Raw genomic sequence first — 24,873 nt, forward strand, 5'->3', positions numbered from 1 at the left:
CTAGAAAAGACCTCTGGTCTTCTTTCAACCTGACCAAAAATGTGGTTACAGGGAGAGGAGCAGGAGTTTAGTAGAGAGATGCAGAAAGTTAACGCGTTATAAGTAGCAATGAATCAAAAATGATGCACAGCTGGATATCATCAGTGTGGCAGGGATACTGAGATACAGGACATAGGTTGCAGTCCAGGTCCCAAACGATTCCAACTCCCTCTCTTGGGCAGGAGGAAAACTAATGAGTAAAAGTGTGGGAGAGTGACAGCAACCATATGGCCATTTACAACTGACACTGTCTTAAAGTGTACAAGGGAGATCAGCAGTAATTGCTGAATATAGCTCCTCGTCTGAAATGCAGCACATACTGCGTAACTTCTCACAAGTTACAGCTGACATAGAAAAGCCCAATTCAATTATTTTTGCTGTGTTTTATAACAGTGTAACTGGAGTTTTGTAGACTGGAGGCCTTTGGAGAAGAGGAGTGTAAAACATAATTGTGCTCTTCACAGATGGCCTTGCCTTGTGTTCCAGATTACAGATTTTAGGTTGGAAAGAAATCGGGCAAGAAGATTTTCTGTGGCAGCACCTAAACTTTGTAATTCCTTGTCTGCACAGTTTTGGTCAATTTCAGACCTTTGCATGTTTCCTAGGTAACTAAAAGGTCTTTTAGAAATAATTTTGGCTAATTTACTTTGGTTAAATCGCTGTGTTTCTTAATTCTGACTTGAATGTAATTTATTTTATTCTATTTATTTGTAAACTTGTTTTATATGATCTTATTGTAAATTGCACTGAGCTATTTGTAATTGCAATTCATAAAGGGGTAGATCTTAATACATGTGCGCATCCATGTATGCACGCTTCCCGCCGGCACACATGGACGATCCGATTTTATAACATGTGCGCGTCGGCGCGTACATGTTATAAAATTGGCGGCATGCGCAAGGGTGGGTGGAATAATGCAATTTTCGTGTGGCAACGCATCCCGGGCTTCCCCAGTTTCTTCCCAGTCTGCTCCAATTAATTAATCTGCTCCAAGCTCCTACATCCTACCCTAACCTTCCTTCCCCTTCCCTCCCCACCCCCTAATCCTACCCTACCTTTTCTTTTTGTTTTTCAAGTTGCTGCTCCTCCAAAGCAGTAGTAACTTGTGCGCGCTGGCAGGCTGCCGGTGCGCGCTTCCCTGGCACAGCAGCAAATGGCCGCTGTTCAGGCAGCTCCAGTCCTGACCCTCCCTGCCCCCCGGACTGCCCCTTTTCTTTCGCCTGGCACTTCTGCGTGTAACCCGCACGCAGCTGGGCCCCTTCTAAAAAGCACGCAGCGTGCACAAGGCCCAGTCGTGTGCATAACCCCCAGATTTTATGCGCGCGACGGATTACAAATTTACCCAAAATTGAATTAATAATATTAACAGATATGGATTATTACATTCATATGGCTTGCCTTGTTTCCAGGTATGGTGTCATACACCACACTTGGTCTCTGGTTTTCCCTTCACTTCTTCCCTAAACAATGCATGGACGTAGGGTTCCGTCCTTCTTCCCCACAAAGAAAAACCCTGCTCCTGCAGGAGACTTAGATGGCCTTATGAAACCCTTTTGGAGATTTCCTTGGATGTATTCAGACATCACTTTATTTTCTACCACCGAGAGGGGGTAGACCCGTCCCTTAGGTGGTTCGGTATTTGGTTTCAAATTGATAGCGCAGTCATAAGATCTGTGTGGGGGCAATATATCAGCGGCTTCTTTAGAGAACACATCTTGAAATGATGCGTATTGAGGTGGTAACCCAGGCATCAACGAAATCGTAGGCATACAGGGTAACGGTGAAACCTCCTTCAGGCACTTGCCATGACAGTCAGGACCCCAATGTGAAAGCTCCAGGGTAGCCCAGTCGAATTGAGGCATGTGCTTTTGTAGCCATGGTAACCCAAGTACCAAGGGGTGCATAGCCTTCTCTAGTACAAAGAAGGAAATGGATTCCATATGGAGAGCTCCAGTCCTTAAACTTACTGGCTCCATAAGTAGGGTTACTTCACCCAGTAAGAGCTCCCCATGGATAGAGGATAACAGAAGCGGAGGCTTCATTGTAGTAGTGGGTATCCGCAAATGCTCCACTAGACGTCTTAGTATAAAGTAGCTTCCTGCCCCGGAGTCCACTAGGGCAAGAGTCTGGAATTCAAGTGGACCGCTTATCAAAGAGACTGGGAGAGAGAGTGGAGGAGAAGGTGCAGTTGGAGCTAAGAAGAGTCCTCCCACAGGACTTAGGTCTGGCTGTTTCCCGGACAGATAGGGCATGTCTGTACCGCGTGTCCAGCTTGTCCACAATACATGCAGAGGCCTAACCTTCTCTGCGTTCTTCTCTCTTTGGAAGTCAGGTGACTGCGGCCTAGTTGCATAGGTTCAACGTTGCCAGCAACCGAATTAGACTGAATAGGCTTGGGTATAGTCTTGACTCGGATATCTCCCAGGCTAGGTCTCTTGGAACCTTTGACCTCTTGAACCTTATCCCGAAGTCGGTGATCAATCCTTGTGGCTAACTTCATAAGGTCCTCCAAGGTCTCAGGCATTTCTCGAGCCGCTAATTCGTCTTTCAGCCGGGAGTTCAGGCCTTCAAAGAAAAGGGTCTTCAGGCATCTTGAGTCCCAATTTAACTCTGAAGCCAAAGTCTTAAACTCGATGGCGAAAGGTTTTTCACCTTGTTTGAGATGAACCAGTGTGGATCCTGGCAGGGTCGTCAAATACGGACTTGAATAGTTCCAAAAACCCAGCAAGGTCTCTCAGGATGGGGTCATCGCACTCCCACAGCGGAGAAGCCCAAGATAATTCTCTTCCATCCAGATAAGACAGGATATACATAGTCTTGGCGTATGCTGTGGGAAAATGATTAGGTTGAAGAGCAAAATGCATACAGCATTGGTTGATGAATCTTCTACATCTCCAGGCTTCCCCTGAGAAGCGTATAGGAGTGGAGAGAGGTACAACAGTCTTAACCGTCACTCCTGGCGGTGTCTCTTCTTTACCTGTGGTAGTAGAAGTGTTCATCTGTGAGTGCAGTAGATTAAAGGCCACAGTCAAGCTATCCAGCGAGTTCTTTTGTTCGGAGATTCGCTGGGCCAGGCCTGGAATGGCCTGCAGCGTGGTAAGCTGAGCCGAATCCATGGAGTTAGCAATCTGTTGTGTTTGAGGTGTTTGGTGGATTCTTAGGGTTACAGTGATGGAGACTCCCAAGGGGAGGAGCCCTGTGGGGAGCTGTAGCACCAGGCTAGACTCAGATGCACTAAACACAGAGATAATAACTTTATTATGCAGCTTGTAGTGTCCACCAGAGGTGGCAGTAGAGAGGAGCTTCAGTGGTAGCAGTCTGGGATCCTCAGTGGAGGAGACCCGTCCCACAATGGCAGTGTGAGGCTCTGATGCAGGTATCAGAGAGGAGCTGTAGGTGAGACAGACTGCAGATGTTAGTACTCTCTCACAAATAGCTGTAATGTAGAATTGCCAGCAGGCAGAAGAGATGGTAGCAGGCACCAGGATAGATAGCTCAGGCCCTCGAGGAGCGAGTACCTGGAATCAGGATAGGCACCTGTAAGATAGAGTAAAGGGCCCCCGAGGAGCAGGTACCCAAGTTAGTAGAACCCCAGAGGGTGTTGAGAGCTTCCAGCAGCAGCGAGAAGCGGCAGAGCAGCTTAGACCGGAACGAATCCAATCCTTTGCTAACTCGGTGGTCAGCAAGTGGGCAGGCTAAATAATCGGAAGCAGTGACGTCACTCGAGGGGGATGCCCCCGAGGTTTGCGCCAACACTGCAATAAAGACGTGAGGCGTGCACGCTCTAGGAGGCCCTCAGGTAAAACATGGCGGGATGCTGCGCCATAGCCGCTCCGGGGACACCGGAGGGTGCGGCAAGGAGACGCCGTGGATGCCATTCTCCCGAGGCAGGTGGAGAAAGCTGAAATAGAGGTGAGGCATGTGGGACGAAGCCGTCTGAGTCCAGACGCAACACAGCCTTGTCTTCTCCAGACTTGCCTTCCAGCCCACCTTTTCCAGCTTTGCCTTCTCCTATCCATCTTGTCCAGTGTCTCCAGTTGTCTTTGTCCTCTCTTGGCCTGACTCTTCGCTTCTTGACCTCTTGCTTGGACCTGACCATGATTGCCTCCTGCTTGGACCTGACCATGATTGCCTGCCACCTGGATTTGAACCCTTGTCTGGACCTGACCACTCTTGCTAGCTACCTGCCCTGACCTTGGCCCATCTCTGATTCCGTTAGTCTGCTGTACACCTGACCCCAGTGTACTCTTAGACTTCCGTTATCTTCACCGCCCTAGGGACCCCCTTGGACTTAGTCATTCGACAGCACTGGTTACCTCAGATGAACATTGGCATGAAGCATTACATAGTGTCTTGCCCCACCTGTGTCATGTGTTGGAATGCATGCCTGGTTGCATGAGTGAGAGCTTGTGTGCCTGTGGTAGAATGGGTGCCTGGGTGGTGAGTGGCAGCTTTGTGTGTGTGTGTGGTAGAATGGGTGCCTGGGTGCATGAGTGAGAGCTTGTGTGTGTGGTACAATGGGTGCATGAGTGGCAGTGTGTGTGTGTGGTAGAATGGGTGCCTGGGTGCGTGAGTGGCAGCTTTGTGTATGTGTTAGAATGGGTGCCTCGGTGCGTGAGTGGCAGCTTTGTGTGTGTGTGTGTTGGAATGCATGCCTGGTTGCATGAGTGAGAGCTTGTGTGCCTGTGGTAGAATGGGTGCCTGGGTGGTGAGTGGCAGCTTTGTGTGTGTGTGTGGTAGAATGGGTGCCTGGGTGCATGAGTGAGAGCTTGTGTGTGTGGTACAATGGATGCATGAGTGGCAGTGTGTGTGGTTGTAAGTGACAGAGCATGTGTGTGATTGAGAGAGACTTGTCAGGGAGGTGACTGGTGTGTGTGTGTGTGTGTGAGAGACAGAGACTGGTCAGGGAGGTGACTGGTGTGTGTGTGTGTGTGAGGAAGAGATACTAGTTAGGGAAGTTACTAGTCTGTGTGAGACAGAGACTGGTTGTGGGCCTTAAGGAAGAGGACTGATAGGACAGAGCTTCAGCAGCCACTGTTGCTTCTGGTGAGTGTTATTGGCCTGCAAGGGAAAGGAGTAGGAGAGTTGCTGGAGAGGGTAAGTAAAGGCGGCTTTTTAAGTTTATTTTTCTTGATTGACTGCCATTTTAATTATTGGGTATTGTGTGATGTGTCTGCTGTTTTGAAATATTTTAATATTTAGACAATTTTTATTAATTTTTATGAGTTTTTAATTGTTGGATGTTATTCTGTTCATCAGCTGTTTTGTAACATTTATTAGTATAGTTTTACAATTACTTCTAAGTGGGTATCTATCTATAGCAGCTTGGCTTGCTCTGTTTTCCCAATAGGAGGTGTATTAGTGTTTAGGGCCTGGTTAAATATTTGTAGTGGTAAATTAGTGTCTTTTCATAAGGAGGGGTATTGTGCCTGGCAGTAAAGAGAGTTTGTTTTGCTTTTACTGAGATGTCATCAGATCCAGAATATCTTTTTTTGTATGGTGAGCTGTACGGGTAATGCCCTAGTTCTGCTCTGCACCCATTTTTGGGGGTCGACGTGGTTCCTGAGGATGCAGAATGTATATTTACATTTTGTCCCATGACGGTCACATGTTCAGTGTGTCATGCACTTGAGAACCATCTGTCAGGTGTGTCCCAGCCGAAAAAAGGTTGAGAACCACTGATGTGGAGAGAGCATTAATAGCATTATAGTATAGCCTACTGACAACTAAGGTAAGTGTGAAAAGACAGAATAACATGCTAACAGTTAAGTTTATAGATAGTTGTGGTGACTCATGAAGCCATTGTCTCTCTTCAGACCTAGAGTAATGGTGTTAGGCTTTTTAATGAGTTCCAATTCAGCAGTTTCTGTTATGCCCGTCGGTTGCAGATGGCTGTGACCGCTGCTGCTCACCTCTTTCTTCACTTTCCTGACCCACGGGTCTATCCAGTACCGAGCGGTAGGAAGAGCTGCGTTAGTGCCTACGGCACCCGCGGTTACCGCACGCACAGTGCAGCTCACCTACCGCTCGATCCTGAACTCTAATTTCATGCAAATGTAAACCGCGGCTAAGAAGTGCCCGTGAAGCGTTAGGCCCGCGCAACCCATTTTACTGGATAGAGCGCCTATACAGTATCCTGGGTGCGCGGGCCTAAGGCTTCACGCCACGCTGGTATCTGTCATTTCAAATGTCATTTGAAATTTATTTATTTATTTATTTATTTTTAGTTTTTATAAACCGACGTTCCTGTATAAAATACATATCACACCGGTGTACAGTGAAGTAAAAAACTGTCGCCACGTGGGCGGCTTACATTATAACAAATAACAATTAACATTTAAATAACATTATAAATAACATTATAAATACATTTAACATTTTTAACAGATAACATAAAGATTAGAGGAGAGGTTACAGTAAACCATCGGGGTTGATTAAGATTCAATGATGCTCTTCAAGGACTATGGGCAACAAGTGAGTCTGGTCAAAGGCTAAACTGAAATAGTATTAGCTCAGATATATATATATATATATATATATATATATGACAGATACCAGGAAGTTGCTTCGCCGCTGTCAGTGTCTGTTCTCCCCTCCTCCCGGAGCAGGGCGCGAAAAGCAGCCTTGCTCCGGGAGGGTAGAATAGACACTGACATCAGCGAAGCAAAAAAAGATAAAACAAAAAAAGCCCCGGCCGCGATCATGGGTGCCGGTCTCCGTGGCAGCCCCAGTCCTCTCCCCTGCTCCCAAAGCCAAAAAAAAAAAAGCGAAAAAAACGTTGCAGCCCCCCTCCGATGTCCGGACTGGGGCTGCCACGGAGACTGCAACGGCGAAGAAAAAAAAAAACCAAAAGTAATTTTGGTTTTTTTTTTTCAAAAGCGACAATTTTGTTTTTTTTCCAAAAGCGACTTACTTTTGGGATCTGTCAAGATCCCAAAAGTAAGACGCCTGCAAATCTTACTATTCTGAAGCCATCAGCAGGAAGACATTGCGATCGTAGCTCCTCCCGAGGAAGACAAAGATGGCCGCCTGCACGGGGGGAAGCTACAATTGGCCGCTCAAGACGTGGCGTCACATCCCGTGACGCCAAACGTCGTGACGTCACGTCTTCAGCGGCCAATTGCACGCTTTCCCCGTGCAGGCGGCCATCTTCGTCGGGAGGAGCTACGATCGCAATGTCTTCCTGCTGATGGCTTCAGAATAGTAAGTTTTGCAGGCGTCCAAAAGCGACTTACTTTTGGGATCTTGACAGATCCCAAAAGTAAGTCGCTTTTGGAAAAAAAACCAAAATTGTCGCTTTTGAAAAAAAAAACCCAAAATTGCTTTTGGTTTTTTTTTTGCTTCGCCGCTGTGTCCCTCCTTCTCCCGGAGCAAGGCTGCTTTTCGCGCCCTGCTCCGAGAGGAGGGGGGACACAGCGGCGAAGCAAAAAAAAACCCAAAATTGCTTTTGTTTTTTTTTTGCTTTGCCGTTGCAGTCTCCGTGGCAGCCCCAGTCCGGATGCTAGGGAATAGCTAATTCGCTCGTTTGCATGCAATATCGAGCTAATTCGCTCGTTTGCATGCAATATACATGCCGCGGGCGGAAGGGGTTGCCCGGGGAATTTAGGACGCGGTAGGAGTAGGTTAAAGGGGATTCGGGATCGCAGGAAGGGCTAACGCGGCCGGAAACGGAGTAAAAAGCGACTTAGGAGCAGGGTAAACGCGGCCGCACTTTACAGGATAGACCTGCCAGTGGGGTAGACTGGCAGCCTCTGCCAGCCTGCCTATCGCTCCCAGGCCTACCGAGGCAGCATGGCCACCGCCAACCGCCATCTTGCCGTCGGTACCCCTTAGGCACGCGTGCGCATGGGCCAGTTTTAAGCACATCATGGCGGGAACATTGGAGGCGTCCCCTCCAGATGACGTCATCCCTCCAGATGACGTCATCCCTCCAGGACATTTAAACCAGCTGGCCCTGCCTACCGACGACTTGGCAAAGAGATCCCTCCTTGCTAAATCCGCCTCGCTCTCAGAGGACCCTGCATTCCAGTTCCTGCTTTCTAACGCAAGATGTTTCGGGTACCCGCTCCTCGGGGGCTCTCTCCACGTCTTGGCTTTCCGCTCCTCGGAGGGCCTATCGCTTGGGACTTCTACCTGCCCTGTTCCCCGGGGCTTCCCTGGAACCATCGCTACTCTCTTCGTGAGTAACCCGCTCCGCGGACTACTTCCTGCTCTACCAAGGACCTCTCTGGTGTACCCAGCTTCGCGGACCATTACCATCTCTACGGAGGACCTCCTCGGGTTTTCATCCCTACTGAGGACCCTCACCAGTGTGCCCCGCTCCGCGGACCACTACCATCTCTACTAAGGACATTACCGGTGTACCCCGCTCCGTGGGCCACTACCATCTCTACTGAAGACCTCATTGGTGTATCCCGCTTTGCGAACCATTACCAACTCTCCGGAGGTATCCTCTCTGGGTATCCCCCATTCCTCCGACCCTGTGTCTCTGTGTCTGTGAGACCTCCTCTCTGGCACCCCCCGCTCCACGGGGGTGCCACTCTATTTCTTTAATAAAGACTCTAGACTGATACTGTGTCTGACGTCAGCTGAAACCTCGCCTCCTGACTGTGAGGCTCATGGGGCTCCTCCCTGTGGGCGGTACCATCTCTCACTTCTGCCCAGGGCCCACACACCACTAACCCCTAACAGTTTCATGCTGGAGTGCTCCTTTGAAGTTTCTCTATAGGAGTATGGCAACCTTAAGGTCAGATAGAGAATGGCCTGGAAAGTTGAAATGTTCTCCTACTAGTTTCTGAATATTGCCATTTCTAATGTTAGAATTATGTCCATTTATTCTTTTCCTCAGGGGTTGACCTGTTTGTAGACATTACTGGCAGGTGATAACATATATAACATTAGAAAAAGAGCAGGTGAATGAGCCCCGGATGTTGTAGTTGATGTTGTTGGTTTCTTTGATGGCACTGAGTCAATATGTGGACAGACTTGGCATCTGGGTTTCTGGCAGGGTCTGGTTCCTGAGTTGGTGTCGTCGTATAATTTGTGGTTGCTGGTGAGTATCTGTTTGAGGCTGGGGGCTGCCAGTAATCAGGCACCCATGGCAGCTGCCACTCAACTCCTGTCATTTTTACTACACTACCACCCTCTGAAGAGTATACAGATGTGTTAAATAAAAATATTAAGCATTTAAAAAATAAATAATATAAACAAGGGCTTATTTAAGCAAGAAGTTCTGACCTTTAATTCTAAATTTATAACTGAGTTCTCTGACTTCCACGTTTACATGTATTGACATTGGGAGTAATCACTTTTCACTGATATAAGACATCTTTGTTTCTGTTAATACCAAATATCCTTCAGAAAGAAATCCCCCATGAAAAATAAACTTCCACTATAACACCTGTTATGTCTCAAAATATCTTTCAGAGCAGATCCCAGACGTTTGAAAGTGAGTTCACTTCAAGGCAGTTTTACCCTCATCGCTTTCATCCAGTAGAATGGATGCTCATCGGCCTCGAAAGCAGCCTGGAGTTGGCGAATTCCTATTACTTCTGCGAAAAGGTATAATAACCTTCTCCGACAGCAAGCAAAACTTCAGCCTACCTAGATCAATCTGTTTAGCGGGCTGCTAGGAAACTTCCCCCAAAACATGCCGGGCCCCACACCGACGCTGCTCGTTAGCGGACAGCCCTGCCTCTGCCCTCGGCCCGTCGACTGCATTGGGCAAGGAACGGGGCGGGCCCGGGAAATCTGACCCTGAACGCTATGATTGGCCGAGCTCCCTGGAGCCGGGAAGAGTTTCCTGATTTCTGATTGGTCGGGAGAAATGACTTTTCTCCGGGATGAAAGGGCTAAGGAGCTCGTGCTTCATTGAAGGCAGAGAGCGGGGAGGGTAGTAACAAATCGTCAGGATTGTGCGAGGCGGGGTGGGGGTTTGAACTCAGGCAGTTTCCCCACTGGTGGAGATGAGCTGACCCCCCCCCCTTTTTTTTTTGTTTTGAGGGAAGGGGGGGGGAGGAGGAGGGTGTTGGAGATCTGTGCAGAGGGGCTGGGTGACTCCGTGCAAGGGAGCGAGGCACAGAGAGCTGCACGCCAAACTGGGCAAAGGAGGAGGAGGAGGAGGAGGAGGAGAGACAAACACACACACACACACAAAAAGAACATGGCGAGTGAGGACGACTGCAGCTGCCTTTTACCCCAGTGCTGGCAGAGAGCATTTTGTGAAAGGAAGCTTTTGTGTTCCCTCACCAACTAAAGAGAAATGCAATCTGTGCCGCTTCCCCCCCCCCCTTGCCCCCTCCCCCGGACAGAAATAATTGCAGTCCCAAATGTATTCATTCCTGTTGTCCTTCACTTGTCTTTCCGGTAAGTGCCCCTGAGACTTGTTTATTTTTAATTAACTTTAGCGAGTTGAAACCTCTCCAAAAACGACTCTTCACCAATACTTTTCTGTTTTGAGCTTGTACTCTCGTGCAGTTTTTAGGCAAAACATTTATATGGGCTGTTACTTATGTTTACCTCTAGATCCTAAAGAATATGGTGAAAGGAGATCTGTTTGAACACCAGTAAAATGTCAAAAGTTTTTATGCATGTTTGTCCTGTGTACCACATCCCTACTTACTGGTAAAACGGTCCATGCAGAACTAAAATCTACGAAGTATGAACATTTTGTTTTCTCGCTGCACACGTTATGATCTGAGGGTTGTAGATCTAAGCGTTTATTTTCTGTGGCAATCGCTCCATTTGCTTAGGTTTTCCTGGCTTCGCCTGCAGTGAAGTGGAAGGAAGCGTGGAGCGAGAATCCTGCTCCTTTCCTCCTTGCAGCGGCAGAGCGAGACCCACTCGTCGCCCCTTCCACCCTCCGGAGTTGTTTCGGGGGCGGCGGGGAGAGGGGGGTGGGTGTCGCTCCCGAAGTCACCAGGTAGCAGATCCCAGCTACCTGGTGACTTCGTTTCCCTGCATCTGGCGAGTCCGTAGCAACTTCCAACACAGCCGAGGCCGGGGAAGGGCGAAAACACAGGCACACAGGGCCACTTCAGAGGCTTTGCACGGGTCGCTCTCCGATCGGGAGCGGAAAGGAGGAGCTTTTAATATTTCGCTTGTTTCGAGGCCTGTTTAGATGCGAGAACACCTGTGAAATATTGACTTTCTCTTTTTATCTCTGAAGGGCTGCGGAAAAGAGCCTGCAGGTGCATTGACGGTAGGTCCGGTAGCTGTAGATGTGAAAACTAAAGCCCGTTTCCCGTGATTTTTGTTGTTGGCCTATCTACTTAGTAGTTAGCACCAGGTTATGCGTAAAACGTCTCTTTCTACCTGCCTGGTGCAAGTTTAAAGAAGGCCGGAAATATATGTGAACAGATGTTGGAATAGTAAGGTTAAAGTGGGTGGGGGGGGGGGGGGGGGATGTTGGTGTTCTCTTTTGACATTCACTCAGTCACAGATTGGGGTTTTCCCAAGTTGTGTTAAATTCGTTTAGTTACTGCTCCATGATTTATACAAATATTGTTCTGAACACAATACTTAAGCCTGCAACAATAGGAAATCATATAATGTGCCAGTGCACTCCACAAATGAATGCTTTGGAAATCTACATGCAGCCATCTCTGAGGTGGAATATCTGGTTATAGATTCTGGTGACCGATCTGTGTTTCACCTCAGAAGGAGAAAGAGGAGAAACACTACTGGATGGATTTATCCAGTGAAGTTGAGTGAACTGAGGTAGAGGATGGTAAGTTCTTTCTGAAAGGGTAAGGGTCAATGGGAGATCTGGCTTTTTACATTTTCTAGTCCCAACGCCTATTTCCCTGTTCTTGCTGCTAGATCTCAAGCTTCCACAGTGAGTGTAGGAATCGTGCTTTTTTTTTTTTTTTTTTTTTCTGGAGGTAAAGCTGCATATCTGGATGATCAAATGTCTATTTTAGTTTTAGAAAGAAAGCCTGCAGTATGTCTCTGAGATGTAAGTGTGGGGGCAAGATGTTCTTAAATACTTCTGTGTACCATTTGCTTCTACCAGAAGAACTCACCTGTTTGTCATGAGAAAAATTACTTTTGTAAAGTTGCTGGAAATCTAGGGTAAAAGTGTCTGAAGGTGCAATTCTGTAACCTAGCAGTTATTAAATTATCTTTAAACATGAAATTTAATGTAGCATGATTGAAAACTGTAGCTTTGCATTCATGATTTCCAAGTTAGTATGTTTGACATCTGTCGAATTATACTTACTGAGAGTTTAACATAATTGGTGTTTTTTACATTTGCTGTTTAAGAAGATACAAAATTATGCTTATCTTATTGTGCAAGAAGATCTATTTAAATGCAAGTACAGTGTCAGAAGTTTGTCCTGTGTGCCATATCCCTATTATAATTAATTTTTAAGATAGTACTATTAAAATCTTTGATTGGCATTTCACCCAGACTATAAGCTGCCCCATATTTTTGTTGCACTGGATAGTTTTTGAAGCTGGTAAAGGCATCTGAGTCGCATAGGCTGCTATTACATTTTCTTAACTTAAGACTAACTCTTTACAATGTGACATTTAATTGACCTTTGGAAGTTCATTCTGTTAATCATACTCCAAGCAGTAAAGCTATGGTTGACTGGGCTGGTGTTTTTAGATTCAGTCGTGCTCAGCATATAAATTCTACAGCATAATTGCTACTTTTAAGTTCCTATTTTCAGAGAAGAAAAGAGTTTTTACGTTCCCCCTGGGGGCTGAATCCTTGTAGTTTGTTTTATTTATTTATTTTTAATTGAAATGTTTTCCTGTCATTAGTTTGTGCTGGGTGTGGCTAAAAGGAGAAGTAATGGAAATTTCTTGCATACACTTGAACTACTTTGGGAAGGACAAAAATGCAGTTGGAAATGGAGAACAACCTTGAGGGTTGGTTTTTTTTTTTTTTTTGAAGGTTATTTGGTGGCCAGTAGAAGAGTGGTTATGAAAGTCTAAATTAACTGTTATTCTTAGTCTCGGCAACTTGGCTGAGGTTTAAGAACATTAGTAGTGAGTGAACTGTAGAGTCACACAATTTAAAAAAAAAAAAAAAAAAAAAAAGTCAACTCAAAAAATTTTTTTTTTAAATCATTGTTACATATCTGTTATCCAAATCATGGCTATAAATGAAATATTTTCTACAATTACTAGCTTTTTTATTTTCAATTCAGTGTTGCACATAAAACCATTTTTTTGCATTCAAAAAGTTTTATATCTTGTAAGAGATCTCTAAACTTTGCTCACTGTTGCTGTTAGCTGGCTGTTGATAGACTTTTTTTTCTGTTCAGCTGGAAGTGCAAGGAGGCAGCAATTTTGAAACTTGTATAAAGTAAAAACAGTACATTTTTTTTAAACTAGGATATAGTGGTAGAGAACGGGGGCACAGCCAGAAAATGTGATTTTCATTTTGTAGTTCTAGGGTGACTTACCTAATTTTTCACATGGTGGTCTTGACTGGTCTCTGAAGAATCCAGTATTTGACAGCTGTCGCAGGTGTCAATCCCAGCACATAACCAAGGAGGTGTTTTTTTTATCATGGGTGGCACAGCTGCTTGTTCTTTCATGCTGTGTTCTGCAAACACTCTGGCTGAGTATATAGGACCTCTTGTATTCAAACTGCCTTTGTATTAAAATGTTAAACTTTTCATACCTGAGACGTGCAAGGTAGTCTGTGCTTTTTAAGCTCACTTCATTTATTGCATAGCAGATTCCAGAGATGATGATCTAAACCTACAAATCTAACTGATTTTTTTTTTTTTTTTAAAGCTGTTCTGCTTCATCTCTGGCCTCTTGACCTCTCTCCACTCTTCAGTGGTCCCTAACTCCCTGGGAAGTCAATTCTGGATAGTAACATTACTTAAGCATATATCACTCAAGGCAGGATTCTGAATGTTGTGACAGGAATTGGGGGTCATTTAATTTAGTACAGTGGTCAGAGCTTCAGTTTGCCTTAGTTTACAAAAATCCTGAAGCTACAAATTAGAGGTCGAGAGAGTTTTTCTTTTCAAGGTGCCATTTTAGGGGTCTTTTTTTCCCCAAATGGGATAGATAGGATTTTATAACTTTCAAAACACAAATCAACAGAGCACCTGTCAAGTAGTTACTTGATATTGGTGTTAATTACAAGCAAGTGAGACTGGAGCCACCTCCACTCCCGGTCACTTCAAAAGTTGCTTCTCTGGGACCAGGAGAATAATCCACATTCTCTTCTGCTGTGACTTTTTTCCAGGCTAATAAAAAAAAAAAAAAAAGTTGCATGAATAATTCCTAAAGGTGTCTTGCTAGGTGTGTAAATTCCTTCAGTTTTAGAATTGTTACTAAATTAAGGTTGTCTACGATTTACAACTTTTGCTGGCTGTTTTTTTTTCCCAATTTTGTCCTTGCTTTTGGCTTTTTCCTGACCCTCAGGCACTCTGGATGGGGGGGGGGGGGTTTAAATCTGCAACTTTGACATTTTCTTTATGGTCCCTATGCTCCTAGCAACAGAAAAATAATTAAATATTGTACATCTGCCTCCTTCCCAGTTATTCCTGTGTAAGCAGGAGGGCTGGCTTCAGCTTTTCTTTGTTGATCTGTTTAAGTGCATGTAAAAGTACAGGCACAGTACATTCATCAGGCTGTAATCTTTGGATACAATGACACGTTTTTATCCATAGTGTCCCTAAAAATTTGCAAAGGGTATAATAGCCCTCGTGTCTGTGGAGGTGTTCAGGTAGCATTGGTTGCGTTAGTCAGACTGCCGTGCAGATAGAGATGAATCATTTTTGAAGTATGATTGCAAGACATTAGCATTGCATGAAATGCGATTTATATGTCTTTCATTTCAGTCGATGGAGCATTTTCCAGTTTACCATGATGAGCATGGAGTGTAAAAAGCAGAAATAAAGAGCAAAGTCTTGAGGTTTTTCCTAACTTGAGTAAGTGGAGGAGCGGCCTAGTTAGGACAGCAGGCTGGGAGCCAGGCGTCAATTCTCACATATCCTCTTGTGATTTAGGGCAAGTCATTTAATCCTCTGGGACCAGCTTAGCTGGTAGAGCCCTCTGGGGCGGGACCTACCAATTCACTTGAATTGTAACTTGCCTTGAGCGTGGATTTGGAAAGGCATATAACTTTTTTTTAAAACTTCATCTTACAGGTGCCAAACTCCTTTTTTTTTTTTTTTTTTTTTTTTTTTTTTTTAAATTTTATTTTCGGAGCAGAAAGGATGTTTAGAGATGCGGTAAGATCTATGATGTTGAATCAGTACAGAGTGTGCATATGGTTGCTCGTTTGATTATTTTGCCTCCTGTTGTGGGATATGTTCGCATCCCTGCTAATTCCCAACCGTGATGTCATTCACATGCTGCTTGTTGAATTCCACTTTTAAATGTCATTTGTAATCGTACATGAGTATTCAGATTTATTAGGGAAGCCACAAGTGCTTTCAGTTTAAGCTGAATGTCTGCTCTTCCTCCCACTTGCACAGAATGCAGAGATTTAGAGTCTATATCCACGGTCTTCATATTTGTAATGCTGTCTTATCGTTGCTTGTAAAGAAACACAAGTTCTTCGTTCTGTACTGCAGGCAATCATGACTTTTAAGCTCCTACTTGAAAAGTATTAGACATCGTATCCGGGGAGAGAGAAAAAAATCAGTAGCAGTAATCTACTTGAGAAGTTCAAATGTACTTTGGAAAATTCTTCCACTGTTTTCCAGGCTGACCTTGCTTTGACTTTCATACAGATTTGATCTCCTCCCTTGCTGTAGCTGAAAGAGTGAAGCACTATATTGTTGCTGATGCAGTGTCCTTTGCGTGATCTCTCTTGAATTAATTAGGTCCTCTGTTTCCCTTTAGAAACTGTACATGTTGGAGTATAATTGTAGACAAAGTAAAAGTGTGTCAAGGTGTAACAATTCCCCCCCCCCCCCCGCTGCTGTGTTTGTCACCAAGACCCTGATTGTAAGTAAGGTGCTCCCAGCAGAGTGCACAGTCTTACCAGTGGATGTTGGCACACTTTTTTTTTTTTTCTGAACAACCCTTACTTTTGGTGCAGTAAACAGTTTTGTGCACACACACAATGTGTACATAAAACTGCATATACTGGTTAGTTCACTTGCATGGAGATCTGATACTAATGAAGGCATTAGTTATTACCCCTCTTCCTGCCAATTCAGGGGCCCATGCAATACAGTGCGCTCAGCCAAGCGCACTCTTTAACCCGCTGTTGGACGTGGGTTAAATAGGTTCTAATCCACCCCCTAATGCAATAGGGGGATTAGCGCCTATTTAACACGCATCTGCGGAGTGAATGAGTTGGCGCTCATCACATGCAAATGCATGTGAATGAGGCTATTACTTATTCACTCCAAATGCAAAAAAATAAATGTGCGTCTCAGACGCTTATTTATTGCTCAGATATTAACGCCTGCTCCAGGCAGGCGTTAATAGCTGAGCGCACTGGGGGAAAAGTGCAGAAAAAACTGCTTTTCTGAACTTTTTTTTTTTAAGTTAAAGAAAAAGACTGCCAATATGCTCGGCATCTGTTTTCATAACCGGCCGGCTGCTGTAATGAAAATCGGCACCGGTGTTCATAACCGGAAGACCACCAGTAACCACGGGGTCGCGTAAGCAAGGAGGTGCTAAGGTCACGATAGCGACCCTAGCGCCTCCTTGCTAGCGCGAGCCCCTAATTTGTTTATTGCATGGCTCCCCCCCTTGCGGGTGCCATGCGTGCGCTAAGAAAGCAGGCGCTGAAAAGTCAGCGCCCATTTTCCGCAAATTTCATTGCATCGGCCCCATAGTGTGAGGTGTGTAAGCTTAACCTATGTCTTGTTAATGCCCAAAATGTATCTCTTGTTTAGAGGTGGAGTAAATTTTATGAAGCCAGTGTTTAGTCTGTGGGGCCGCACCTGGAGTTGGTGATGTGGGGGTCCTAGCCTAGGGATTTACACCCAGAAAACATGGCTTGTGCACAAATATTGTGTTCTGCTCATGAAATAGGGTTTCTGCACATTATTGTGTGCTGTAGAACATGATTTGTGTGCACACAAGCTGTGCACCTAACTCAAGTTACTCTGGATTTCTAATCCATTTTTATGCGCACTAAGGGGCGGATTTTCAGCGCCCTGCTCGCCTAAATCCGCCCAAAACCGGGCGGATTTAGGCGAGCAGGGCCCTGCGCGCCGGTAAGCCTATTTTACATAGGCCTACCGGCGCGCGCAGACCCCGGGACTCGCGTACGTCCCGGGGTTTTCGGAGGGGGGCGTGTCGGGGGCGTGTCGGGGAGCGGGCCCGGTCGACGCGGCGTTTCGGGGGCGTGTCGGCCGCGTTTTGGGGGCGGGTACGGGGCGTGGCTATGGCCCGGGGGCGTGGCCGCGCCCTCCGTACCCGCCCCCAGGTCGCGGCCCAGCGCGCAGCAGGCCCGCTGGCGCGCGGGGATTTACGTCTCCCTCCGGGAGGTGTAAATCCCCCGACAACGGTAAGGGGGGGTGTAGACAGGGCCGGGTGGGTGGGTTAGGTAGGGGAAGGGAGGGTAGGTGAGGGGAGGGCAAAGGAAAGTTCCCTCCGAGGCCGCTCCGATTTCGGAGCGGCCTTGGAGGGAACGGGGGGAGGCAGCGCGGCTCGGCGCGCGCAGGCTATACAAAATCGATAGCCTTGCGCGCGCCGATCCAGGATTTTAGTGGATACGCGCGGCTCCGCGCGTATCTACTAAAATCCAGCGTACTTTTGCTTGAGTCTGATGCGCAAGCAAAAGTAGGCTGATCGCGCTTCTTTTAAAATCTACCCCTAAGGGGCGGATTTTCAGAGCCCTGCTCGCGTAAATCCGCCCAAAACCGGGCGGATTTACGCGAGCAGGGCCCTGCGCGCCGGTGAGCCTATTTTACATAGGCTCACCGGCGCGCGCAGAACCCCGGGACTCGCGTAAGTCCCGGGGGTTTCGGAGTGGGCGTGTCGGGGGGGCGGGGCCGGAGCGCGCGGCGTTGCGGGGGCGTGTCGGCAGCGTTTTGGGGGCGGGTACGGGGGGCGTGGCTACGGCCCGGGGGCGTGACCGCGCCCTCCGTACCCGCCCCCAGGTCGCGGCCCGGCGCGCAGGAGGCCCGCTGGCGCGCGGGGATTTACGCCTCCCCCCGACAAAGGTAGGATGGGGGTTTAGACAGGGCCGGGCGGGGAAGGTGAGGGGAGGGCAAAGGAAAGTTCCCTTCTAGGCCGCTCCGATTTCGGAGCGGCCTAGGAGGGAACGTGGGTAGGCTGCGCGGCTCGGCGCGCGCAGGCTATACGAAATCGATAGCCTTGCGCGCGCCGATCCAGGATTTTAGTGGATACGCGCGGCTTCGCGCGTATCTACTAAAATCCAGCCTACTTTTGTTTGCGCCTGGAGCGCAAACAAAAGTAGGCTATTCGCGCGCCTTTTAAAATCCGCCCCTAATCATTTTTTTATACACACTTTCAGGTTTGTGGGTTGTTTTTTTTTTTAATTGTTTCATAAGCTGACTGCATTGGAAGCTATTTTTTTTTTTTTTAAATGCATTAAACTGCGCTTAATTTTAATGTGCAGTTTATTATATTGGCCTCTAGGATTGGTTGTTAACTTTTTTTGTTTTGCATAGGACTGTGGGTTGTTTTTTTTTTTCCTTTTCTGGGGAGTGGCGGGAGGTAAGGAGAGGGCATGCTTATAGCAAGCTTTGTTTGGGTTATGTATACATAAGTGTTCAACGATGCATACATCTGGACAGCGGATGGGAGTATTGGTAACTTCACAGTGTGTACAATAGAGACATTACTTTGTCTAGAGAAATGATTACTTGTGCTTGTAATGTTTGGTTTTCACATCTCCAATAATGCAAGTATACCATTTTGCACAAAGAATGACTCCATTTGTGGCCAGCAGGTAGTTTTATAGTTAAACAGCTAGAGTGGGCGTTTTCTGCACAACTTTCAGAAAGATTTTGTGGCGGTACTTTTTTGCTAAGTAGACCAACGCTCCCCCTCTTGTTAGGAGTGGTACACAGATGCCAAGTGCTAAGAATTCCTGGAATGTGGAATTGCACTGTTCCTGATAAAAGTTTGCTTTGTTCTCCCTAGTGACTTGACCCATTCAGAATATGTGGTTTCCTAGGAAGTTTTAATACCTCAAAGTCAGTAGTCATTAAAGAGTGACTCCAACACAATTGATTTTTTTTTTTCCCTTTCTTTCACCTGCTGCTTGGAAGATTAATTTCACTAAACTTAGCTAGGAAAAAAAAAAAGCACCTAATGTTTGCTAATAAAATTCATTAGTGGGGGGGGTTGTGCGTACTGGTTACTGACCACAGTACAGAAGCAATTGTGTGTTTTAAATTGCTATCACTTCACCATGTTTTCTGTAGCTTTACTATGCAGGTAATATAGTTTAGTTTATTTAAATTATGTGACTTGTTGGAGTGCCTTTGCTAGGTTTTATCAATCCTGCCGAGTCTTAAATCTAAAGAGTTGTCAATACAGGTAGTTAGCAGTGAAATGCAGTGAAGTCCAGATTTAATGTTGGCTTGCCAGCTCCATCAGGCCACTGAGCTTTTGAGATTAACATTTTCCTTCAGTTTGATATATTTATGGGATATTGAAATAACCCGATAGCAGACTTGGTGCTGTAATTCTTCAGGGTACTATTTTGGTATGGAGAGGTGTCTTGTGGAAATGTAGGGCTTGACAGTTTGTTGGTTTTTTTTTTTTTTCCTTTTGTAGGGTGAAGCGTGATCTTATATTATCACTTCCCCAGTGAGGGGGTTTGGGTGGCGGGCTATCAAACCCCCCTCCTCCCTCTATTGTACAGAGTGTGAATCTTGGCCAAAAATGGATTGTCCTCGGTTCATAGCATAGAGCATGCGCTTGGATTTTGACCAAAAGGAGGCCAAGAGCGATAAGATGGTAAACATTGGCGATGTGCTCGGCCTGGGTTAGGCAGTAGGCACTAGATGCAAAATATCCCAGGGTGGCGTCAAGTCACTTTATTGCAAACTTGCACCAGTGCTTCGCGCTCTGCTGTGTGCACCACCCTGTGTTAGACAGCAAGACCTGGGGCTCTGTTACTTAATGCTGCTGCTTTTTGTATTGCAAATGTATTGCCTTCTGCTTTGTTTTCTTGCAGACCAAGTTTAGGTGGCATACAGTATTTATTTATTTTTTTTCCTCACCCCAAGCATATCTAGTTGGATTTTCAGCAATGCAAAATTCAGGCTATGGAGAGCCTCAGAAGTGTGAGCTGCTGGTAGGACTCTATTGCTGGCCGAAAAGTTAAGGGGGAGGGAGTGCTTGAAAGAGTGGAAAAGGGAAGTAGAAAATACTGGGGTGGGGGCCACGGTGCGGTGGAGAGTATTTGGAAGCAAGGGAAGGACCCTGGTGGATGGAAAAAGAATAGGGGAGTAAATTATTTTTTTTTCCCAACAAAAAAAACCTCCCTAAATTAAAAAAAAAAAAAAAAAGTACCTAAATTTACAAGCTCTTTCCCACTCCTGGGTTTTTTTGTCTATGAAGAAGTGCCTTTTTTTTTTTTAATTTGGTTCTCTTTCCCTCATGTATAAAGTTTCATTTCCAGGCTTTTATGTAAGCTGTGACATAATTTTATGTGTGTTTTATTTCTAATTTCTTATATACCGCACATCAGATACCAGAGCAGTATACAATTAAAAATATACGTTCAGTGTAATCATGTATATAAACATTAAAAACACCCCAATGAAATGACACACAAAACAGTTAATAGCACTTCAAATCTGACCCTTCCTAGTCAGGAACCCTTTCAAATTAAAATTCATAAAGACCCAGACCATGATGGAAAAAGCCAGACCTTTACCTTTTTTTTTTCTAAAACTGAGAGAGTTCAATTCCACTCTCACCCCCAACAATGCCAATTTTCAAGTTTGTGATATGGACTTTATATTTTGAGATCTTCTCTCCTCCCCCACCCTTCCTTACCAATGAAAGGAGAAAAGCTTTGTCTTTAAGTCATTGTCTCTTAGGGCATGGCATCCATTCCCCTCTAAACCTCTGATCTCCACCAGTCTCCCCAGAGAGCAGTGTGCATCGTCAGCAGTGCTTGGGCTCAGAGAGGGGAAGAATGAGAGCTCTTGATGTGCCCCCAAATCCTGGAGAAAATAACCTTGGTAACTGGGAGGGGGGAAGCAGGGGTGGCTGCAGAGCACTATATAGAAACAGGGCATTTCAGCTGGGCTAACCGGTATTCATTCCTACCATGGCCAGTGATAGGAAGAGTAATCCCCCCCCCCCCCCCCCCCAACAAATTGCAGTTTATCCTGGGAGCGTCATGAGACCTTGGTGCACAGATCTGATCGGGTTCACGGAAGGGAGAGGTGCGTTCCCTCGGGAAAAGGTGGGGAGGCTACTGCCCCAAAGCCCGACAGCCATGGAGGAGCCTGCACCATTCTGTTGTAAGGCTTGGCTCTTGGCAGGATGAGATTGTACAGAAGAGGATCTTCAGGGCAGGTAATAACTTTGCTAAAGGTGAGATTAAAGGTCACCTCCATAGCATATGCCAGAATCTTTGAAACCTGGTGTATTCAGAGGCAAATGGTGCAGTTTACAGCACAGCTATCTATAGTTCTGCAACTTCTCCAGGATGACCCAGATAAAGGGCCAGCCCTAAATTCACTGAGTGTGCAAGCAGGTCAGAGGAAGTTCCTAGCATCACATCCAGATGTGCACTGCTTTAGGGTAGTGAAGCATGTGGGCCTACCAGTGCGATCCCCTAAACCTTCATGGGACATAAAGCTCATCCTGAAGGCCTTTTAGGAGACCCTCCATACAAGCCTTTGAGGATAGCCTCAATAAAGGACCTTATTTATTTATTTTTTTTCTGGTAGCAATCTGTTCAGCAAGAATGATCTTGGAGCTTAAAGTACTTTTTTGCCAGGATCCCTACTTGACTTTCTCAAAGGAGAAAGTCACAATAAGACTAGTGCTGTCCCTCTGACTAAAGGTGGTGTCAGTTCCATTTAAATCAGGTGGTCTTTTTGCCTGGCTTCAGGAAGTCAGAATGCATTAGCAAAAAGAAAGGTCTGCATTTGCTGGATGTGCAATATCTAAAAGCCTCAAATCTCTTCCCAGAGGTTAGATAGTCTTTGTGGTTTGGAGGAGCCAGTAAAGGAGAAGTATCATGAAAAACATCCATTGCTTGCTGGATGAAGGAGGCGATTTAGCTTCAGCGTCTATACTTAAAGGGAAGTTTGGTCCCAGGAGGATTATGAGCCCATGCCACTAGGGCACAGGCAGCATCTTAGGTGGGAATATAGGCTGGTGGCACTAGCAGATATCTGTAATGAGCTTCAATGCAGTTGTTCACCAAGCACTATAGACTAGACCTGCAGGCAAAGTGGGATGTAGCCTTTGAAAGCAGCCCCAGCCTAGTCCCACCCAGGACGGTGGTTGTTTTGGGACATTCTGCTTGTCTGGACTGATCTGACAGGATGATGCAGAAGGTGACATTAGCTACTTAGCTGCTAATCTGCTTTCCTTTGAATCCTGTCAGACCAATTCAGAGCCCAACCTGAAAATAGTAGGGGAAGTAGCAGCTGCAAAAAAAAAAAAAAAAATTGGGAAGGAAGAACAGAGAGGGAAAACTCGTTCTCTTATTTAGTTTTTTTGAGATTCCAGGGAAGCTCAGTCACTGGCTTGGCAAGAGTCTGACTTCTGCTGCTGTACCAGACTATGTGGGCCAGTGTAAAGAACTGCTCTCTACCTCCGTCTTCTGGTAAGGGGGACAAATTCCACTTGTTGGGAATAGTCTGACAGGATTTGAGGAAAGCAAATTAGCAGGTAAGAACCTAATTTCCCCTTTGGCAGTGACAGCAGCCCTCAATGAGAATGATTCCATATGCATTTCTGAAGTGGATGTCTCTCCAACTTCAATGCAAAGGATCCTTACAATCAGTGGGAGCCGTGCTGTCAGAACTGGTGAAGAATTTCATTGGCTCCTTAAGCCCTGAATAACAGAGAGGGACGTTGGAAACTCTTCTGTCCGGCATGGAGGAAACTTTACAACATAGTGGTGCCACTCAGTCAGTCAGAGGCTCATACTTCATCTCGGAAGGCTTCTGGCTGCCAGGGGAGTCCCTTCACGAATCGGAAGAAATGCACTCAGCTTATTCTGAGTTCCTAATGGATATGTTACCCTTACTTTCTGAGTTGACAGGGGATCAACTATCTCCTCCCCAGGCTCCAGTAATTCATCTATAAGCATCATTTCTCCCAGAGACACCCCTTTCATCCTTTTGACATCACAGAGCTCCTTCTACTTTGCTCTGGCGGCTGTCTGATAGAGGTTGGCACTTGGCGAGGTGTCTGCCAAAGACTCAGCAAGAGGTCCAACCCAAGTCTGGGACTAGCTTTTAACAGCTTCTAGGTTTCCTCACCTCCTCCTCGGGGGCAGGGGAGGCATGTTCAGTCCTTCCAGAATGGGTATGCATCACCAAGTACAAGTGGGTCCTGAAAACTGTAGAATATGGCTGTCACTTGCTCTCTTCTTGACCTCCTTTGATCCAACAGAGAAGTCTTCAGTTCTGACCTTTTTCAGTCAGCTTAACTGCATCTGGAAGGAGCATCTCTTTTAATGTAGTAATGACGGTAGGAAGACCAAATGGTCCATCTGGTCTGCCCAGCAAGTTTCTTATGATAGTAACTGTGGCTCCGTGCAGGTTACCCCCAGGCTTTATGTTAAGGGTAGTAATATTTACAATCAAAACCAAGCAACTGTCAAACCCATAACAAAATTACTGCTAGCAACATTTTTACGGGATGAGTAGTTTTCTTAATTGTGACAATGCTGCTTGAATGTACTTGCTTTTAGACTTGGCCGTAGAAACAGTCCTGTGCTTTATCTGTGGATCCATAAAGTCTAGAGGATGTGAACGAAGAGTGGGTGGCTCGCAGGAATGAAGGCTACTACCTGGAGATAATACCCTTATTCAATAAACATACACACGGTTAATGCGACTCCAACATTGCTCTAAGCTTCAACGGCAAGAGGAAATGTGAGACAAAGGATTTGCATTCACAAAAAAAGCGGGGAGTAGCTTGCTTGCTTACGGCAGTTACTACCCCAAGTCAAATAAGCTTGATATTTCACTTTCAATGCATATCCAGCATAGCTCTCTGCTTCAGTGGCAGGGGAGAATGAAGAAAAAGTGGATCTATATACAGACAACAACCAACAAGGACTGAATTACCTAGTCTGGGTAAACAAATAAGCATGGGTTTAGCTTGCTTATTGTGGCGGTTAATACCCCTAACTAATTAAGCTATTTCACTTAGATGCAGTTCCAACACTGCTCTCTACATTAATGGCGGGAGTGGAAGGGAAATAGAACCAAAAGGTTACTAAGGGCCAAGAGTAACAGAACTATGAGAGAAAAAAAAAAGTGCGAAAGCTTGCTGGGCAGACTGGATGCGCCATTTGGTCGTCTTCTGCCGTCGTTTCTATGTCTGTGTATTAGTATCTCGAACCATAAAAGTGGGGTCCCGGCATGGGCTGTCTTCTGAATCCAATTCCCCCTTTTCCCCTGCCGCCAAAGCAGAGAGTGATTGTTGCAATTGTCACAAGCATCAAAACTAATTGGTTAAGGATAGTAATCCCCCATGTCTCTCTTTTGTGCAGGTTACCCCCAAGCACCCTTTCCTTCATTTCCAACTCTGCTCTGTAGGGATCCACAGTGTTTATTCCATGTTCTTCTGAATTCATATACTGTTTTCGTTCTCACCACCTCTTGTGGATGGACATTCCAGGTACAGAAATGAAATGACATAGAGACATAGAAATGACAGCAGAAGAAGACCAAACAGCCCATCCAGTCTGCCCAGCAAGCTTTCGCACTT

General features: G+C 45.9%; 1 long non-coding RNA gene across 3 annotated transcripts in view; it reads left to right on the plus strand.

Moving 5' to 3' along the window:
* The first annotated feature begins 9,950 nt into the window (after window positions 1-9,950).
* LOC115087911 overlaps window positions 9,951-24,873 on the plus strand; it is a 113,669-nt gene continuing 98,746 nt past the window's right edge. The window contains exons 1-2 of one of the 3 annotated variants that reach the window (XR_003855659.1): window positions 9,951-10,404; window positions 11,207-11,239. This is a non-coding gene — a long non-coding RNA (uncharacterized LOC115087911). The remainder of the gene's footprint in view (window positions 10,405-11,206; window positions 11,240-24,873) is intronic. The other 2 variants (XR_003855658.1, XR_003855660.1) reach the window with 2 other exon arrangements.

The sequence above is a fragment of the Rhinatrema bivittatum genome, chromosome 3, assembly GCF_901001135.1.
Source record: "Rhinatrema bivittatum chromosome 3, aRhiBiv1.1, whole genome shotgun sequence".
Taxonomy (NCBI): domain Eukaryota; kingdom Metazoa; phylum Chordata; class Amphibia; order Gymnophiona; family Rhinatrematidae; genus Rhinatrema; species Rhinatrema bivittatum.